This window comes from Lissotriton helveticus, chromosome 1_1 (assembly GCF_964261635.1).
Source record: "Lissotriton helveticus chromosome 1_1, aLisHel1.1, whole genome shotgun sequence".
NCBI classification, from domain to species: Eukaryota; Metazoa; Chordata; class Amphibia; order Caudata; family Salamandridae; genus Lissotriton; species Lissotriton helveticus.
Genome location: NC_136057.1, coordinates 998,974,759 through 998,993,794, shown reverse-complemented (window position 1 = coordinate 998,993,794; position 19,036 = coordinate 998,974,759). Strand labels below are relative to the sequence as shown.

Genomic DNA, 19,036 nt, shown 5'->3' with positions numbered 1-19,036 from the left:
TTTAAAAAATTCCCTACGACCCCCCTTTACCATATTGTAATTTCTTCTTTAAAGACATGTTAACCCCAAGAGGAAGTAAGGGTACCTAGAACCCTGGGACTTCCTAACTGTTCCCATTTTTAATCATACCGGCTGGCGCCCTGCTAAAAATACAAGGGCTTCTAGGCAGCTATTTTTAAATAGTAACTGTGCCCCCACTCACTACAATATCCCTTTTCAAACAAAGTGCTCCTGTGTACCTCAGGCTGTAGCATGCGCCATTCCGCAACAGAGCAGGATGGAATTCTATGATGAAACATGCCACTAAGGGATACCTCTGGTAGGTGAGAGTTCTTTAAAGTAAAAAGGATTCCTCTCTATTTAGGTTGATGGGAGGGTTTTTAAATTGATCCAAACGAGTCGGGCTCTACAGTTTGCGCAAAGATCTGTGTCAGAGGAGGGTTAGCCCTTGCCTTTCAGCACTCTTCACTCCTCTTAATTTGTTTATGGTTTCGAGTAACCCCGGGCGTAGCTGGCGGAGTGGAACTACGCAGAGGTCCACAGAGTTGGGGGGAAACTCAGTGGAACTCCGCTCCACCACCCACCTAATTAAAATAATAGGAACAAGTTCATTTAAAAGAAATAACAAGACACTTATCTCTATTGCGGCGTGCCCGGGCTGCTCTCCTCCTCGTCGCATACATCTTGCACGAACTGTGCATGCACGCTTCTTTGTGAGAAATGCAGGTGCATGCGCAGTTCGTGCAAGATGTACGGTGACGAGGAGGAGGGCAGCCCGTGACTCCGCAATTCAGGTAAGTGACTTTTTTCTTTTAAATTTACTTGTTACTATTATTTTATTAGTTGGGGTGGAGGCGGGGGCCAATGTTCCGGGGGAGTGGGGCTGGCTAACTCCGTTCCGCTGCAGAGTCGGAATTTTTTTCCTTACTCCGCGTTCTCAGCGGAGCGTGGAATAGGGAAATCTCCCCACACTCCGCTGGCGGAGCGGAGTGCTCCACCCGCGCTTAGTTTCGAGTTAGAGCCAAAGCCTATCAAAAGGAAAAAAAGGCAGAAAGAACAGATGATTACAGATCTTGAGTCCAGAGTGTTCGAATCGGACTATGAATGTCTCAATATGAGTGTGAAGGTGGACTGTAGAGCCAGTTTGATACCGACAGAGAATACTTCTTTTTTATTTCAAAGTATTTATAAAAAAGACAAGTACATTAGCATTTCTGTTACGAGGTTCCATCCAAACATAGGGGTCCATTAGGATGGCGGACGGATCGCCACCGCCATGCAGGCGGTGGCGATCCGTCCGCCATCCTTGCCAGTCCGCCACTTTTTTTCTCCCCGCCATATTACAATGGCGCGGGGGACCGTGACGGACGGGAAGACCGTCCGCCGCTTTTCCGCCGCGGTCGGCTTGCGACCGTGGCGGAAAAGCTCTAATTAGGATGGCCTGAAGGGAATGCCTTTCCGTGGCGGCAATGCCGCCATGAAAAGGCATACGGATCCTACTTTGGTGGTCCGTTGCGGGCCCCCAGGTGAAGGGGGCGTGGGGGGTGCACATGGGGGGTACCTATGGTACCCCCCTGAATTTCACAGCACAACATGGCAGGCACCGCGCGGTGCTTGTCATGTTGTGCTGTGAAACGCACAACATGCATTTTTCACATTGCGGCGGACGGTGCTTTATGCACCGTCCGTCGCAATGTTAAAAATGCGGGATGCACCCGCTATTGTGGCGGGTGCATCCTAATTGGGGGCACGGTTCCTCCGCCCTTGTGGCGGGCGGTACCTGCCCCAGACAGGATGGCGTACAGACTTTGTCCGTCCGCCATCCTAATCAACCCCTTAGATTGTGTTGCAGTAATTACAGGAGCTTTAGTATATATGTTTAGCTTGACTTGCTGGGCAATTAGGCAAATGATGATAGAAAGAGAGAGAATAGGAAAGAACGGGTGGAGATAGAGAAAATGCTCAATGATATGACCTAGATTAGACCAGACAGATTTTGCATGCCTATGAAGTGGGAGATACATCTGTAAAACTACTCTACTGGCTGGTAAATAAAGACTAGTTGATTACTTACATACTACCCTCTTCACTCTGATAAGATTGTGGCATGCTGACAGGCTCTTAGCCAGACTGTTTTAACAAGTGGGTCAGACAGGGTACTTTTTCTATACAGTTTGGACTCGCCCCAAAATAGTGACTTACCACAACATGATATTCATCTCTTTGCTAAAGGTATTGGGAAGACCAGTTGACCAAATTCCACACACCGCTCTTTTGAGAATAATGGAGGATATTGGCAGCAAATAGTGCGAGTAGACCCCAGATGATATTGAGGCTGAGGTGGTTAAAAGGGATATTGCCAAATATTGGAATCTTAGCACCTTCTGTGTTTAAATGGCTGAGGGCTATAGACAGGTGTGCATGAGGAATCCATGTACAACACTAGGGGTTGCCCACATAAATACGAGAAGATTTGCAGTTGTTTGTGCTACTACTTTGTTATTCAATGCAGTAAGGCAGTAGATGTCTGTGCTCTATGTACTGATGTATAACTTGAACATGAGTAGAGTACTCTGTTTCACCATAGACCATGTTGTTTATTTTTTCAATATTAGGTAGAGAATGACTGAATTCCAAAATGTAACTAGGCTGCCCTCATAAGTCCATTCACATTCTCATCTCTCATGAAGTCTGTTCGGACGAAAAGGTCCTGTACATGGTAATGGATGTGCACCTCTGCCCTGAGTGGTCAACTGTACCGATGTCTGGCTCCCTAATGCTGGTTTTTGTTGTCATAGGCAAACACGGATCATGTGTGTGTGCCATGACATAGGCCTGTCTCACGGATTGTGGTCTTGTTGGAGCGGGAGGAGCGCGCACAATGGTGGAAGGAAGCTGCCTTCACCAGGAGTTAAGCAGCATGAGTTCAGTGGTGGCAGCATACCTTCGAGTGATCATGAGGAGTAAACAGGTCCTTTTCAACTTGTGTCACTGGAATGAGAACTACAAGCTCACTCACTTTTTAAAGGTCAGCTGCTGTTTCCTTAACTCTCCCTTTGGCCTACATCAGGTGGATGTGAAGTGCTGTGCAGCGCTGGAGTGGTGTGTGTGCTGGATGTATGTGTACCTGGTAAGGATACAATACAAGAATAGGACAATCCTGTGCAGTGCATGCATGATATGTGCTCATGTACTGGGTGTATGTATACCTGCGAGGAGTATATTACATGAAGAAAGTAGAGCTGTGCAGTGCATGCATGGTGAATGCATGTGTGGTGTGTATGTGTACCTACAAAGAGTACAGTACATTAAGGGTGTGGTGTTGTGTAGCATGTGCATGGACAATGTGTGTGCTAGGTGTATGAGTGCCTACAAGTGGCACTATACAGAAAGGCCTCAGTGCTGTGCAGTGTATGCAGAGTGAATGTGTGTGCTGAGTGTATGTGTGCCTGTGGTGGTACACTACATGGAGGTAACAGTGCTGGACAGTGTGTGCTGTGTACAGACACTGAGGGCACATGTGCCTGTAATGGTACATTACATGGAGGACCCTGAGTTCCATTTTAGGAGATAAAGACCTGCCTGGTGAAGACATAAGGAGGTAGAGGAGTCCCCCGGACAGATTTGTGTGTTGCGCCATTCCTGTAAACTGAGTGCGACACACTGGTGAGGGGAAAGATAAGCCTCCCTCTACACTTCATAGGGCACTGTTAGACCTGGCATCGTTTAACGTGTTTCCCCTGTCTTTTTGCCTTCGGACGTGCTGGTTTTTATGGTATGCTGGACTTTGTTTTTGCTGGTTTAGTGTCTCTGCGCACTTTTTCATTGCTATTCAGTGCTTAAGTGCAAGTGCTCCTACTGTACATTGTTTTATAATTGGTTGTACATGATTGGGATTTTTGATTTACTGGTCAGTTCCTACTACAGTGCACCGTGTGTGCCCAGGGCCTGTAAATCAAAAGCTACTAGTGTCCTTGCAGCACTGGTTGTGCCACCCACATAAACAGCCTTTCAAAGGTGTCTCAGACCTGCCACTGCAGTGTCTGCATGCAGTTTTAACTGCCAGGTTGAACTGGCAAGTGCACCCACTTGCCAGGCCCTAACCGTACCTTTTCCTACATTCAAGGTACCCCTCAGGTAGGCCCATGGTACCCCCATAGGCAGGGTGCAGTGTTTGTGAAAGGTATGACATGTACTGGTGTGTTTTACATGTTGTTAGTGAAAGGCTGTGTATTTCGTTTTTCCCTATTGAAAGGCTGTCTGTCGCATAGGCTGTCATGGGAGCTGCACTGTAATATTTTACAAGCGTAACTTTCCATTGGGGCAAGATAGAGAAATGGAGTTTAGGATTCCTGAACTCAGAATTTAAAAATACATCTTTTAGTAAAGATGATTTTTATATTGTGTGTTTGAAAATACCACTTTTGGAAAGTGGGATTTGTTTTGCTCTACCTGTTTGTACATTCACCATCTGGGTAGAAAGTGACAGGAGCTGGGGATGTGCATTCACACTAGACAGGCACAGGGGGGAGGTTGAGGTATGTCCTGTCTTTCCTGGGTGACTAATAGCCAGGCTGAATAGACCTAGCTGCATTTTAGAGTAGTGGGAAGAGATGCCGCTTGCACCAGAATGGACTTCGGCTGTCTCTCACAAAGCTGTCTCCCCCTCCTGGAGTGAACCTGACCTGAGCCAGGCATAACTGGTCCATGTATGCCAGAGGAACTTTATTTGTACCAACTTCAAAAGAAAATGAGGTATAAAATTGGGGCCCTTACCCCAGGACTTTATAACTCTTGAGATTAAGGAACCTGCCAAGAAGAAAAGCTGGAGAAGCTCTACCACTTTGCTGTGTTGGCCTACAGTGGCTGCTTCTGTCTTGGGCTGTGAAAGGACTGGACTGATCTTTCTCCAACTTCATTTCTGGAGTATCTTCAAGGGCTTTTGGTAGTGCTTGCCCCCTGTTCAAGAAGTCTCAGAAACAGCAAAGACTTTGTCTTCATCTTGGTACCTGCATTTGTACTGTGTGTTTCATGTGCCACAGAGGGAATAAGCAACCCGACGCCATCAATGATCCCCCTGCCGGCTCTGTGACCTAAAGGCACCGTAGAGAGTCTGATGCACTTTGCACTGCAACCCTGGTCTCATGATGACGTCTGACGCTGCCACCAGGCTGCTGTACGCACCGCTCCCTGTGGGCACCACACCCCACACCGCCTTGCTTCACACCGTCGCCCTGGTCTCACCGACGCAAGCTGACATGGATGCCGCTGCCTGCACCATGGTTTGGGGGCCCGCTCATAAGTTACACGATGCACCACCCGTCCCACCCCGCAGTCTTGGCCCACCGATGCCAGCACCATCGACTCCTGATCGTCAACCCATGCAGCTGCTTGCATCGCAACCTGTGGGTCCCTCACACTGAAGTGCTCCGTCTTGCACCGCAGCCTTGGGTCTTACAACAACAGTGATTCAGCAACGACGATGATGCTACTTGCACCGTGACCTGCCAGTACTGCAACTAGCACCACCTCACCTCGCACCACATCCCTGGTCTCATTGACACCGCTGGATGACAATCACCGAGCCACTGCCTTCACCATGACCTGACGGCACTGCATGCCGCACTGCTCCACTTCACACAGCAGCCTTGATGCCTGCCAAAGCAGGCGCTCCTGAGTTCATCCTCAAGAGTTGACCTGCACACGTGTGACTTCAAGGGCCTGATGCCTTCTGCACCGACCTCCAGAATGACGCCTGCCGACGCCGGCTCTTCGGAGCTCATTGCGAGGTCCCTGATGCCTTGCATTTCTAAAGGCACTGTTTTGCGGGTCTTTCCGACACCGTAGCGGGTCTGCGATGCCGGGGCCAGCCTGAACTGCTGGATTTGTTGTTCACAATGCCAGGATAGCCCAGAACGGAGCTATCGACTTCAAGTAGCTGTATTTAAAATCTATTTTTGCATTATTCATATCTTGATAACTGTATGTTATATTTTTATCATTTTGGTCTTGTTTGTCATCTGCTAAGCAGACAGATGGACTGTGTGAGGAGGGAAAGCTCACTAAGACTACTGCCTGTGACCAGGAATGGGGGCCATGGCCTGCTATCTCCCTGCTGAGTGAAGGGATATTACTCATGGAAATCAAGGCCACCTGCCCTGGAGCCTGAATCACCAGTGTGCCCTGTGAGGAAGAGGAGAGCGTTGGAGGGAGCAAAGTCCAGCAAAGTCCAGTAAAGTCCAGTGGGGAGCCCTGATGAGTGGACTCCTGGCGCAAGGTGTGAGGTAAAGGCTGCTGCACTGATCGGATCTTTGCCCTGTGCAGGACTGAGTTGGCGACCCCCGTATACCCAGAGAGGGAGGTCATGAAGATAGCAGTGAAAAAGATTGCCATATTGCAGTCAACTCTTGTGCCAGGAGGGGCTGCCGTTGAAAAGAATTGCGGAGAAAGGCCTATTCCTGCACAATACCGTTGCGCCGACCCCGTATGCCAAGAAGGGATGCAGTAGTAAAGACTGCCACGCAGCAAGGGCCAAAGCCTTGCCTGGCAGCTGTGTGGCAACCTTGCATGCCAGGAGGGGCTGCCAGGAGTGCTTGTGGCGTGTGGATCAGAAAGGAGCCTGTAAACTGTGAGTGGCAACCCAAAAGTCATCAGGCGCAATGAGGACTGTGACTGACACAACCATGCAGAGCTAGTAAGGACAGCTCGGGAATGAGGACAAAAGCATTGGAATTACCCACCCCTTCCTTTGGAAGCATGGAAACTTACCCCACAGGAAGAGTACAGAACCACCTCCGGTCGCTGTCAGAGTGCAACTCTGAGAAAGAGGGAGAGCCTGTGTCTGCCAAGTGCAGCCACTGAGTCCAGCTGACGCACCTGATTGGGACTGGTGCTGCTGTGAGCACCCATGGATGGGGCGCACTACAAGACGCTGCAAGCTTCACTCCTGCAGGAGGAGGCACGCCTTGTTTTGGGCCCCGGGGGACTCGCTGCTGGAAGCACTGAGCTGCTAAGAAATTTTTTACTTGACTGCAAGAGTCAGAGTTGACTCTTAAGATACTGCCTGGTAGTTAAGAATTCTCTCGATGTGACAACCAGTGATGTGGAGAAGTGTGGCTCACTGGTTAGAGGAGGCAGACCTGGAAGCAGAGGTCAGCCCGGGACCAGGGTTCAATTCCCAGCTCGGCAGGGTCTTGAGTCCTAAAAAAATGTCTATGGACTTGACAATTCTCGCTCCGGTGCCTACTCGATTCACGGGTTCACACTCTGCGACTCTGGGCAATAGCTTGCTTAATCTCCACAACGGCCCCTCGCGGTGGGATGCCTGGCTTTCACCTTGCGGATACCCTGCCAGGGTTATCTCACAGGGGAATACCAGGACGGGTTCCCTAAGCAAGCGCTTAGAAACCGCTTGGTGATTTGCGCTATATAAATTCCTGTACATTTACATTTACAATGGGGAATAATCTCCATTGCACTGCGAGGAGAGCGAGACAGAGAATTACAATTGAAATACTAGCCCCAACCTAAAGAGGGAAATGTGTTAGTATCCGTGAATGTCATAATCTTCCTTTGAATGAGTAGAGTTAGAACTAAAATACTTCTCTTTTCTATATAAGTGAGTATTGAGCTGGACATTGATTTATTGCAGCTGCAAGCTCTTTGAGTTGTGAGCCTGCCTCCACTACTCTATATTCACAGCTACCACCGCAAGAGGGAGCCTTAGACTGCTCGTTCATGTCTACCACTGAGAGCCAAGTGCAGAAGGGGTACCTGGCCCAGTTGCTGCGGATCCATAGTAGGTCGGGTCCCCGGGACATTAGGAGTAAAAGGCCTCAACCAGTAAGGTTGAGGCCTGTAGCCCCTGGTGACTCGTGGCCTTCTGAAAGGGGTTATGACAAACCCTTTCTAGCCGAGACAATGGAAGTCTGCCACTTCAGAGTTTGCGTCTCCTCTATAATTTCATTGGATATATCCACTAGAGCATTTTCTGCACATTGTACCCGAGTGACACTTGTATTTTACTGATACTATGCCTCACTTTTTATCTCCCACTCCTTAGATAAATCCTGTACATAAACCTCTCCAAGTTACATCAAATAACTAACAACGGGAAACATTCTAACAATGTCACCGCCATGTTTCTCACTTCCTCTTCTCAAATCAAAGAAGATGTCGAGGAGCATCTTTAATTCCTTATGACGTGTTCACCCCTTTACTGCCCCTGTAGACGTTGCCTTGCCTGTTCGATTCTTGCACAGAAGGTTAGCTGGTGTGTATCTTTTAATTTTCATTAGTGCCTTTTTTATGTATGTTTGTTGTAAGCTTCTATATTTGCATTCTTACTTCTTCTGTCCAGATGTTTTGAGTCCACAGTGCAGGGAAACCCAGTCAGCCAACATCCCTAACTTGAACAGTATTACACATACATATAACAGGTAAATTACTTGGTGAGATCACACTTGTGAAAAAGTAATGCATTAGTGAATAAGTATGCCCATGCATGTATGAATTTAAGTGTGTGAGGTTTCAGAATAGGTCCACTGGATGATCACTCCACTAAAGGTAGGCATCTGCTCTACTTTTACTTCAATTATAGCCAGTGCTTTAAATGGGTAAAAATAAGTGCAGGTACTCATTAAAATAGAGGTGTGACAAGTGGGCGGGGCTAGGGGCGGGGCTAAAGGCAAAATATGATCATACATAATTACTTCTGTACCAGTTGCAGCACATATTAAAACAAAAACAGATTAACTCCTTACACAAGATAAAAGTCATGATGGCACTTTCACCCGAATGGTCGCTCGCACCTGCTTCACAGTGCAGGGTCTGTCTAGAGACCCTCTCCTGTTAACACAGCGTGACACAAGCCCTCTCAACCCCCTGCAGTTTGGCCCATTCAAATGGGCGCTGCTGGAATCGTCGCCATCAAATCTGCAAAAGGCTGCTTCAGCCGTGTTAATTACCAGCTCCTCTGAAGCAGAGTGGCCTCTGCCCTGGAGGAGAAACCCAACCTGAGCCTGCCGTGCTGTCGATCAGAGTACCGGTACTCTCCCTGGCTCCAGAGAAGTGCTGGTACTGACGGCAAAAATATTTGGAAGTGCCGGTACTCGGTACCGACGAGTACCAGCCCATTTAAAGCACTGATTATAGCACGTTTCCTGCTGGCTTGCCAGCACCTGATGACAGGTTGGAATAGCTGAGCTATGAAACAGTATTCATGTCTTCCAGACCCTTGTTTCTTTCTTTTATGCTTTTCCGCTGTAAGTTGTATTCTTCTGGTCAAGCCTTGGCCCCTTCAAAATCTTTTTTACAGTGGTGTGTTCTTGTAAGCCATGGTATATCCAGTGACAGTAATTCCAATCCCACATAACACTGAAGCATTGCATCATTGGACCTATAAGACAGAAGTTTGAGATACTATTGTTTAAACATAGCGATACCAAAAAGCGTTTGAGCAAATCAAACACTCACCCCCAGTCAACTGATCTGCGTTTAATTCTTTAGCTCACTCCACCACCCCAGTTCAGACATGGCCATATGCAAATCAGTCTGACCCTGTGCCTCATGAGAACAGTCCAGCCCGAACTGAGAAGTCATGCCTTCTCTGGACCGGAAACAAGCATCCTGGGACTGGTTTCGGGTTCATAACCCACATCAGCCAGGCTATCTAGAATCCAGAGGCAAAGTGAGCAAGGGACCCACGTCTGGGCTTACCTTGCCAACTTAGGGCGAACAAAGCGATACCAAAGGGGTTGATGGACGGGGCGTTTGAGCAAATCAAACACTTCACCCCCAGTCAACTGATATGGGTTTAATCCATCACCATTCTTTAGCTCACTCCGCCCCCAGTTCAGACATGGCCATATGCAAATCAGTCTGACCCTGTGCCTCATGGGAACAGTCCAGCCCGAACTGCCAAGTCATGTCTTCCCTGGACCGGAAACAAGCATCCTGGGACCGGTTTTTCATATCCCTCATCAGCCAGGCTATCTTGAATCCAGTGGCAAAATGAGCAAGGGACCCACATCTGGGCATACCCTTCCAGCTTAGGGCGAACAAAGCGATACCAAAGGGGATCATCCCCTTTGGTATTGCTTTGTTTAAACATGACACTTTTTTGCACCATATCCACAATTACGACTTCACCAATATGGCAAGCAAAGGTTGCATGAGGAAGATGGTTAGGTAGTCCAGAAAATGGAATTGCTGTGGAGATCATGTTTAACATAAGGGTCACAGTTTCAAATCCTGTAAAGTCTGAGTGTTCCCTTTTAGGTCTGGCATACAGTCAGTTTTTAGTTGTCAGTTTTCGAAAGACCTCTTTTGGATCATACCAAAGCTTAGAGTGGGCTTAGATTAAATTAATCGCCTACCATTGGTTATTTTTTTTGTCAACCTCATATACTTTACCCTTAGTCAATCCTTTTACTGTTCACATTTAGGGAATTACTTGTTTTCATTTCTTTCAGCATTTCATGAGAATATATATGTTATAGTTGTCTCCCTCTAGTGCTGATTGCCCGGTCCATTACTCCTGCAAGCTTCATGTTACTATTTCAACCACTCGCCCCTATCTCTTACACTGCTTTCCAAAACCCTCAATTCGTTTTTTTTTCTTTTTAAATGTATACCCCCCACCCCCTGTCTAGAGACTCCCCTGCTCTCCTACCCTCCTCCCTAATGTTGACCTAGCTCTTAAATGCTACTCCGTTGCTCAAACAGCCCTCCTGTTGTGGTCTTTCTGTTAAAATATTGTGTACGGCCTACCGCCGCCATTTGCTGTGCAATCACTCCTGTTTCCAAATGAGCCAAAAAAATGTTTTCGTAGATTGGATTCAGCCACCTTAGAATGGTATTTTTTAAAGTCTGCCTCGTTTTCCCGTATGCACATCAATCAATCAATCAATCAGTATTTGTAAAGCGCGGCTTATCACCCGTGAGGGTGCACGCATGTGTAGTGATACATGCAGAGGAATAGTTGTATTGCCCAAATTGTGCAGGGAGTAACAGCAGGCACTTAACCCCAGTTAGCCCTTGCACACGCATGCACTGAGTGCATGAGACATACATGTACTGTACACGTAAATAAATCCGCTGCCCTGACCATGTACATACATACACTAATTGCAAGAGAGGGGCTCTTACTCAAGGGCGTAGCTACCATTGTTGCAGCAGGTGCAGTGGCACCGGTAAATTGCTGTATTTTACTATTGCAACAGAAGTCAAAGGGGTCGTTTTCCTTGTTTGCATCAGGGCTAATTGAATTCTTACTATGCTACTGTTCTTACTAGCAAAACAACGTATATACTGAGCGTATGAAAATTTAAATTAACAGCATCTGACGAGCCGCTTACTTGCGCTGGTAAATACATATTTTGACAGCAAAAGAGGTGAGGTGCTTTTTACTGATTATATGAATTATACACTTTTGCTGGTAAAGAACAGGCATCAGCTGGATATGTGGAAATCTCACAATGTATCTAAACATATTTTTGAAGGCAAGGTGTGCTAACTCTCAGACAAAGCAGTGCCATACAAGGCATTGATGTCTTGGCCTCAAGTAAAGCCTGGATGCATTGTGGTACCTGCAGTCTTTCAAATCACAACTATAATGTAAATCAGTAGGCTACTAATTTATATATATATATACTTAAACACACAGTATTCCATAATGCCCAGAGCTCATCAACATATTAATGTAAAACATTATCAAAATATTTTTATTATTCACATATAAATTAGATAAACACATGATGTATACATGAGTATACATACAATCTGGCTCTAAACAGTACACTCCAATAATCCACATCTGTCATAATCCATACACATACATACAATACACACACTAATCTTTCAGATAGTTTCAATTATGTGTATCAATCAAATCTTATTTAACCGGTCCTGGTAGTTATAGACAATAGCTTCTAAAATGTGTACATTTGTATCAATATATGAGAAACAAGACACCACACATGGGCAAGAATCCAGAGGCCAATTATCTCATGTGCCTGATATTTATACTGTAGCTCCAGTGCATGCTGCACTCAGTGGATCTATCTCTATGCGTGTTTCGGCACAGCGGCCTTCATCAGGAGAGCCACATTTGATGAATTAGATCATTTCTGCTTCCTAGGTTTGAAGGTGTATGCAAGACAGAACTTGCAACTATTTTACCTCAATTACTAAAAGGGGGAGAGTCCTGGAGCTGTGTTTGTTTAATCACACCCAGTGTTGGATTAATTGTGGAACAGTATTTGAAGAGAAACCACTTAATCGTTCCAAAGGTTCTCTATTCTCCTATGTTGTATTGGGTCAGAGTCCCTGTCGTTAAGCAATGCTTAAGGGATCTTGGGTTGCCGTCTGTCACATCCATTGTATCAGTCAGATTTCAGGATCCAACGTTAAACCTTCTGAGAAAAAAGAGCCCCGGATCCCAGGGGCCTCCGCCTGCAATAGGTTGGAAACAATAGTAGGGCCTGTCCAGCGGGAACACACTGTCAACCATGCAAGTGGGCTTCAACAGAAATGCATTGCTTCTTTGGAAGTTAATACAGCGAACAGTATGCTGGGATAGATAGGAGAATTTGTTTAGTCCACAACAACCTCATGGCTGTGACCTGCAACTGTCTCATTATGTTGCCAACAAGTCTGGAAGCTTGAGACAGATTGTGTTACTAAAGTCAAAATATGTGAGACGACACAAGTGTGGAGTGTAATAAAGTGAGCAGAAAGGGAAGAACTTTCCAGATACATAGAGTGACTAGAAATCCAAACACCAAGACATTTCACAAAAACGTATAAATATAATTTCTCATCGACTGAGGGGGCCAGAATGACTTTGAAGACAGCGCTAACTAACTATTATAAGTGCTATTCAATTTGATTTCTGAAAAGTCTGGTGCTTAATCATGCTTTGGATCACATCAAAGCTTGGTGAGTCAACCCTTTCTAAAAACCAGGACAAGTGCTAAATTTAGTGAAATCTGTTGGGACTGTCCAAATCGGGGCGTCTGGTCATCCTACAGATTTAGGAACCCGGCAGACCACTGCTTAGGCACCTGGGCGCAAACTGAGTGATCTTGAGTCACAGAGGCGACCAAGTTTTAACTCTTTCACATGGAGAAGACAGAAGTCCTTTTTTTTAATCAGGTGACGCAACCCTGGGGAAAAACTGTGTGAACCTGTCCCACTAACCTTTCTCTCTTTCCGTACATTCTCTGATTGCCTCCTCCTCTTGCTCACTTCTCTCGCTTTATTTCTCTCTATCTCTCACTTTATTTCTCGCTCTCTCTCCCTCTCTCAATGCTTATGCCTTTAATGAATGCTGGGGGTCTAGAGTGAGTGAATCAAGAACCAGCCGTCGCACTGGGCCTTCAAAATCAGTTTTACATATGTTATGATATGGTATGTTATGTTACCCGTCTCAGCATTTGATGCCTGTTTGTAGGGAATGAAACGCTTTTTGACCATTGCCCGGTGGAGCTACCTTGTTAGCTATAGAGGAGATGGGCTGCGAACTTCTTCCTCAGCCGTCACCTACCCAGCCGAACATTGGGCAGACTTACCTTCGTCTCTCCACCATATCCCCTCCCTGTTACCCTTTTACTTTACCCCCTCACCCTTCTACGCACCACTAATCAACAGATGTAACTTGTAACTTATGTATTTTTTGTAACAATGTTTTTTGTAACCGATGTAACCTTCCTCATGTAAATCGCTCTGATACCTCCGGGTCTAGCCAGTGCTATATAAAACTCAAGTAAATAGTTTAAATAGTATAGGCCAAAGGGAATCCTCCGGATGGGATATCTCATCGCTCAGCTAATACAGGCCAACTTGACCAATCGACAAAAATAGCATTGTTTTCAAGAGCTTTTTTTACTTTCCAAATTCCGAGCATAGTCGAATATGCAAAGGTAATTTGTTCCAGTGGAAAGAAACGAGATAGGAAAATGATCTCCCACCTTATCTGGCTGTGCAAATTTATAGAATTTGCAATAAGGCTTTATCCTGAGATCTTAACATTCTGGTTGGGTTATGTTGTCTGGGCTTATTTTGCAGATAAAATGGATCATTCCCATTGAGTGACTTCTGAGTAAGACAGTACGGGGCAGATTAACAAGCCCCTTGTGACACTTTAATGCCACTGTTGCGTTACTTTTGTGATGCAGCGTTGTCGTAAACAATGCGCCATGTTGCAAAGCCCTGCGTCACATTATACCTGTGTCAGGTGTAATGTATGTAGGGTGGGCGTTCCGACGTAAGAAAGCCTTGTAAAAGTGAAGCAGAGAAATCTACAAGGTTTCACTGCGTCACTTCTACTACGCCACTGCGTCAAAACCTTACGCTCCTTCTTCAAGCAGGCGTAAGGAGTGACACAGCACAATAGGAATAGGCATTGCTAAGCATTGCTGGAGTTGCGTTGCGCTTGCGACATGACTGCAGCAATGCGTTACCTTTACGACAACAGATGCGTGACGCATCTGTCAATCCTTGCACCACTCTGCGCAGCATTGTAAATGCGACGCATCCATGGTGGCGCAAGTTTTTTTTTGCGTGACATAATTTAACTGACGCATCTCTGCTAAAATGCAGAGATGCGTCAGTTCTCGTAAGTCTGCCCCTGTATCTTGAAGATGAGCCTTTTCCAAATGGGTAGCCAGTGCAAAAAGTTCAGAGTTGTGGCAGGAGTGGATGTAGGTGGAAGATTGCAAACCAATCTGGCTGCTGTGCTCTGTACCACTTGAAGTTTGGACAGCAGAGTCTCATTTGCAGCAGCCAATAACAGCCAATAAACATTGTCTCAGGCCCTCCTCTCTCCGCACCTCCCCATCCATGCCAGTTAATATAGATAGACCGACCCTGCTACTCTACGACCATTGCTCTTTATAGCATTCAAGGAGAACAACTGATGAAATTACAGGTTTCTCTAAATAGCAGTACAAATTGTAAAACATACATATGGCGATCGCTTACATGCAATGTCTCACTGGCTTTAAATTGAGAAAACATGCAAACAGTTGTGCAGTAAAAGGCAGCACAAGCCAGAAAGGCTGGGGTTTTACCAGGTAACATCATCTCAACACTAAAACTGATGTGATGTGAAAAACTGCAAGTACCAGAATACACTGGGGTCTTACTTTGGAACCAAAGACTGAATAATGTATATCAGCAAAAGTCTTCCTATAGAATGTTTGTCAGTGGTTTCAAAGCTCAGTTCATGGGTGGTTAACATAGCATTTTGTATTTTTTCGGTCCTGGTAAGATAAATATCTTTACTGTGACAGTGCTGCTCTCAGAGCATTAGTCAGCGCATGTGACAGGCTCACCCTAGCAGGCCCAGCCAGCCTTGATGCAAACATCTACTAATGAATCCTCCCCAGTGTGTGAAAATAAACCTTGTAAACACAGATTCCTGTTAGCAACAAAGTTATACTTTCCCACGTTGAACTTTATTTTCCATGTGTTGTTAAACCTACTCTAGAATGCCAATGTACTACACAAGAAAATTACATTTTAGAAAATGTTTTTAATATCCTTACAATGTGATTGTGATTTGCATTTAAAATCTGACTTAGAATAATACACATTGTTGTATGAAACACATTTTAATTGTTAGTGTGTTATCCCCAACAAAACACACATTCCTCAAAAAAGAGCAGTCTCAGGCAAACAATGAATACTGAACAAACGGTGCCCAAAACTCTCTGGAAAGTACCAAAACCAATCAATAAATCATGTAACATAAAACAACATAATGAGTGATGTACCTGCTCACAGCTTCTGAATTACTCTTGATTCAGGGGTGGAACCACTTGATACAGTTTTGAAAGGGCCTTAATGATGTGTCAATCATAAGGAAGTGTGTATGTTTTTCTAATGAACATCACAGAAGTAGGTGTTCGCCTGTTTTTTCCACTTGCCATATTATTGAGGTGGTTTAGGATAAATGTATACTGAAACTTGATCCCAAAAACTCGGGAATTCCACCCATCCCCCCCCCCCCCAAAAAAAAACACAAATGCCAAAACGGGCTGAGCACACAGCACGTAATGTCAATGGTTATAGGCACCAGTGACACGTTTTAGTTACTAGAAAGGTTACAAGATATTGGTTGCCTTGCGGACGATTTCCCAGTATATTTTAATATGAGATTAATTTCACATTTCCAACAAATGTATTTGCAGTGTTTTGAGAGGTTGGGCTGCATTTCCCTGGCACTGGGCTGAGGCGTTCTGTCGTGGTAAAATTACTACGAGAACATCCCCTTTCGTGATAGAATAAAAACATCATTCTATTTAATAAGGGCATCATACAGCCCCGGCGCTTTATTTATTCCCAAATATTTGTTTAATAAAGTTTAAAAAAAATTACATTTAGAAAAACGGTGCGGTGTGTTACTATTGTGAGTCAATATCGTCTGTAAAAGGCTCTCTGGAACAAACCGACACGGCCTCTACATACATACATCCAAACCTTACTTCAAGCCCACTTTCAGCAGAGCCTCCTCGAAATGATGAAAGGTGGAGTCAATCTCCCTTTGATTCACCGCGTCACCACAAGGTTTTGCTAATCTTACAGCTGGCCCCGTGTCCTGCAGAGCGCCCTCTCCAGTCTCCTTCACATCTTCTTTTTCAGACTCTTAAATGTGCAGCCATTAGCGCCTTGTCCGTCTTCATGCGGCAGACCTCACCAAGCGAGCGGTTCCCCTGCTTGGCAGACACCATTACTGTAAGGGCTGTATCACCACTGGCCGCCTAACACAAAATGATGGGGCCCCTGCAGAATGTGACGAGGGGCCCGAGTCTCTTGCGTCTTGTATATTTATCGGCATGTGGCTGAATAGGGGGGGCCGCTGAAGGGTCGCCCCCCCCCACCGCCCCACCTCTAGCGCAGCAGGGGCTTGTGTTATTGTGTTATGTCCCTGAGTATTACTGTATTGAACTCACATGTAAATGTGAGAGAGAATGTGTCTGCGAGAGTTAGCGAGTGTGCGTGCGTGCGTGCGGCCTGTGTTGCTCCACTGTGTATTTACTTCTATCAGCGTGCACGGGCTCCGTCTCTTGGCGGGTCTCACATTGCTCCCCCTCTTGTAAAATCCTCCCGCATCGACGCCCCTACCTCCGCTTCCACGCCCACGGGGTCAGGGCCCTCTACCTGAGCAGGAGATGCGTGTGTTTTCGTATCATTTGTGCTTGAGCGCACTCCCGACAGCTAACGTCCAACACACACCGTCTGAACGAGCCGTGTTTCAGTATTTCCCTTCCCATATGCTTCACATCAGCATTTAGCCCGTTCCTAATGGCTCCAAGAACTGGCAACTGTGCCAGTCCAGACACACAGACAAAGAGAAATCTTCCAAGGATCAAGCAATGTGGTCAGACAGGGAAGACGTGGCTGCCCTCGGAGCCCAGGCTGGAACCCCTCACTCACTGTATGTATTATATTTATATCGCTAGTTTATATACTCCTTTGCCACACGTAAAACCCCCAATTTCCCAGCCTTCCAACCAGCCTTGAAACCAAACCAGTTAGCGCTTAGTATTGATTTCCGTTCACACGGAGGTGCTATAGCATCCACGCTCTCATTTGCAATTACGCACCTTATTACGAATTACTACACTCACTGGCATTCCAGAAGGGTTGGACGGGGAATTGCGGCTTTAATATATGAGGTGACAAGGTACTGGTGAAAGCGCTAGGCGTACGTAAGTCAAGTCAACATTCCTAAAGTCAAGCCTTGAATATGGGCAGGTCTAGTTCGGTAATTTACAGTGACTGACGGCCGTTCCTCCGTCTTCTGATTGCCCAGGTAGGGGTCTGTCTGCTCTGTGGACCTCTGCATCCACTGCAAGGGTCGGTACCTGACCCCGTAGGCTTGCTCAAATCCGCGCCGCCTTTCATACTTCCAGGGTCGATAAAAAGAGTAACAAAACGTATCCGCTGTATGTCAAGGGCGCAAAGATATCCCACGGAGCCGTGTCCTCTATTAATACTTACGTTACATTCTCCATTAGAACGGGCAGGAGAAATGAAGCACGGGGAGGTGGATCCGCTCACTTAAGATCACACAGTGTCTTAAAGCAGGGAGCCCAGACTACAACCCAGGAACCGCAGCCAGTAACATACCTAGACTATGCCTCTCCACCAATTGCAATGTCTCTTCCTCAGCTAACAAGTGCATGGAGGATGCTCAAAGTATTAGGATTTAGAAGTCGAAATGATGCCCCGTAGTCCTTTTTGGCAAGTCCGTTTTATATACATACCTTTAAATGTGTATCGATTCACTCACTGCACCGTTAAAGTACAACCACCGAAGACTGTGAGCCTAGTCCTTCTGATGTCCATTTAAAGGATGCCGCCTCGCCCAGCCCGCCCAGCAATCACCCAAGAAGTAAATCACCACCAGCGCCCTGCCGTTTTGGCACCATCACACCACTCCTCTCCAGGAGACAGACGCCCAGAAGGACCCGTTTGCAGTGCTCTACGAGGCTCGTTCATCTATTCGTTCAAGCAACTAGTGACAAGTTACGAGCCAGACCAGTTGCCTATAACGGCAAGTCAGACTAATGAAAAGTTGTACATACTGGACAGTTCGAAGGAGCCAAGTACTCATAAAAACTTTGCCATCAGTTGTTGGCATTTCCGCTCAAGGGCGCTTCGAGGAGACCTAGCGCCGAACGCAGGTCCACCTGAGCTCAGGGCGCGCGGGGACTCACCTGAGCCGAGTGTGCGCGGAGCAGCGCCTCTCTGCGTCTTCCTGGCGCTCAGGAGCAGCCGGTCACCGCGAGCATCGGGCTCCGAGCGCTAGATGTGCCTCCTCGCTCCCCCTCTCCCCTCGCCGGGTTGTTATGAAGTGGGCTCGAATAGTTTCTCTATGGAAACGCGTTCCCTCCCTCGTGTATATATAAAAGTGGCGCATCACGAGGTGGAGCCGTAACTCCAGACGTACAGTCTTCTTTGGAGATGATTTCATTAAGGAGGAAACCAGCAGGGAGCCTGCGGGGGAGGGGTTCAGAGAGATGGAAGA

The 19,036-nt window shown here is 46.4% G+C and overlaps 1 protein-coding gene across 1 annotated transcript in view; it reads right to left on the bottom strand.

Annotated features, from left to right (window-relative positions):
* Nucleotides 1-18,835, bottom strand: part of LOC144771667 (urocortin-3-like) — a 201,259-nt gene extending 182,424 nt beyond the window's left edge. The window contains exon 1 of the mRNA XM_078656019.1: nt 18,726-18,835. The gene's annotated coding sequence lies outside the window, so the exon portion shown is untranslated. The remainder of the gene's footprint in view (nt 1-18,725) is intronic.
* Nucleotides 18,836-19,036: the final 201 nt, after the last annotated feature.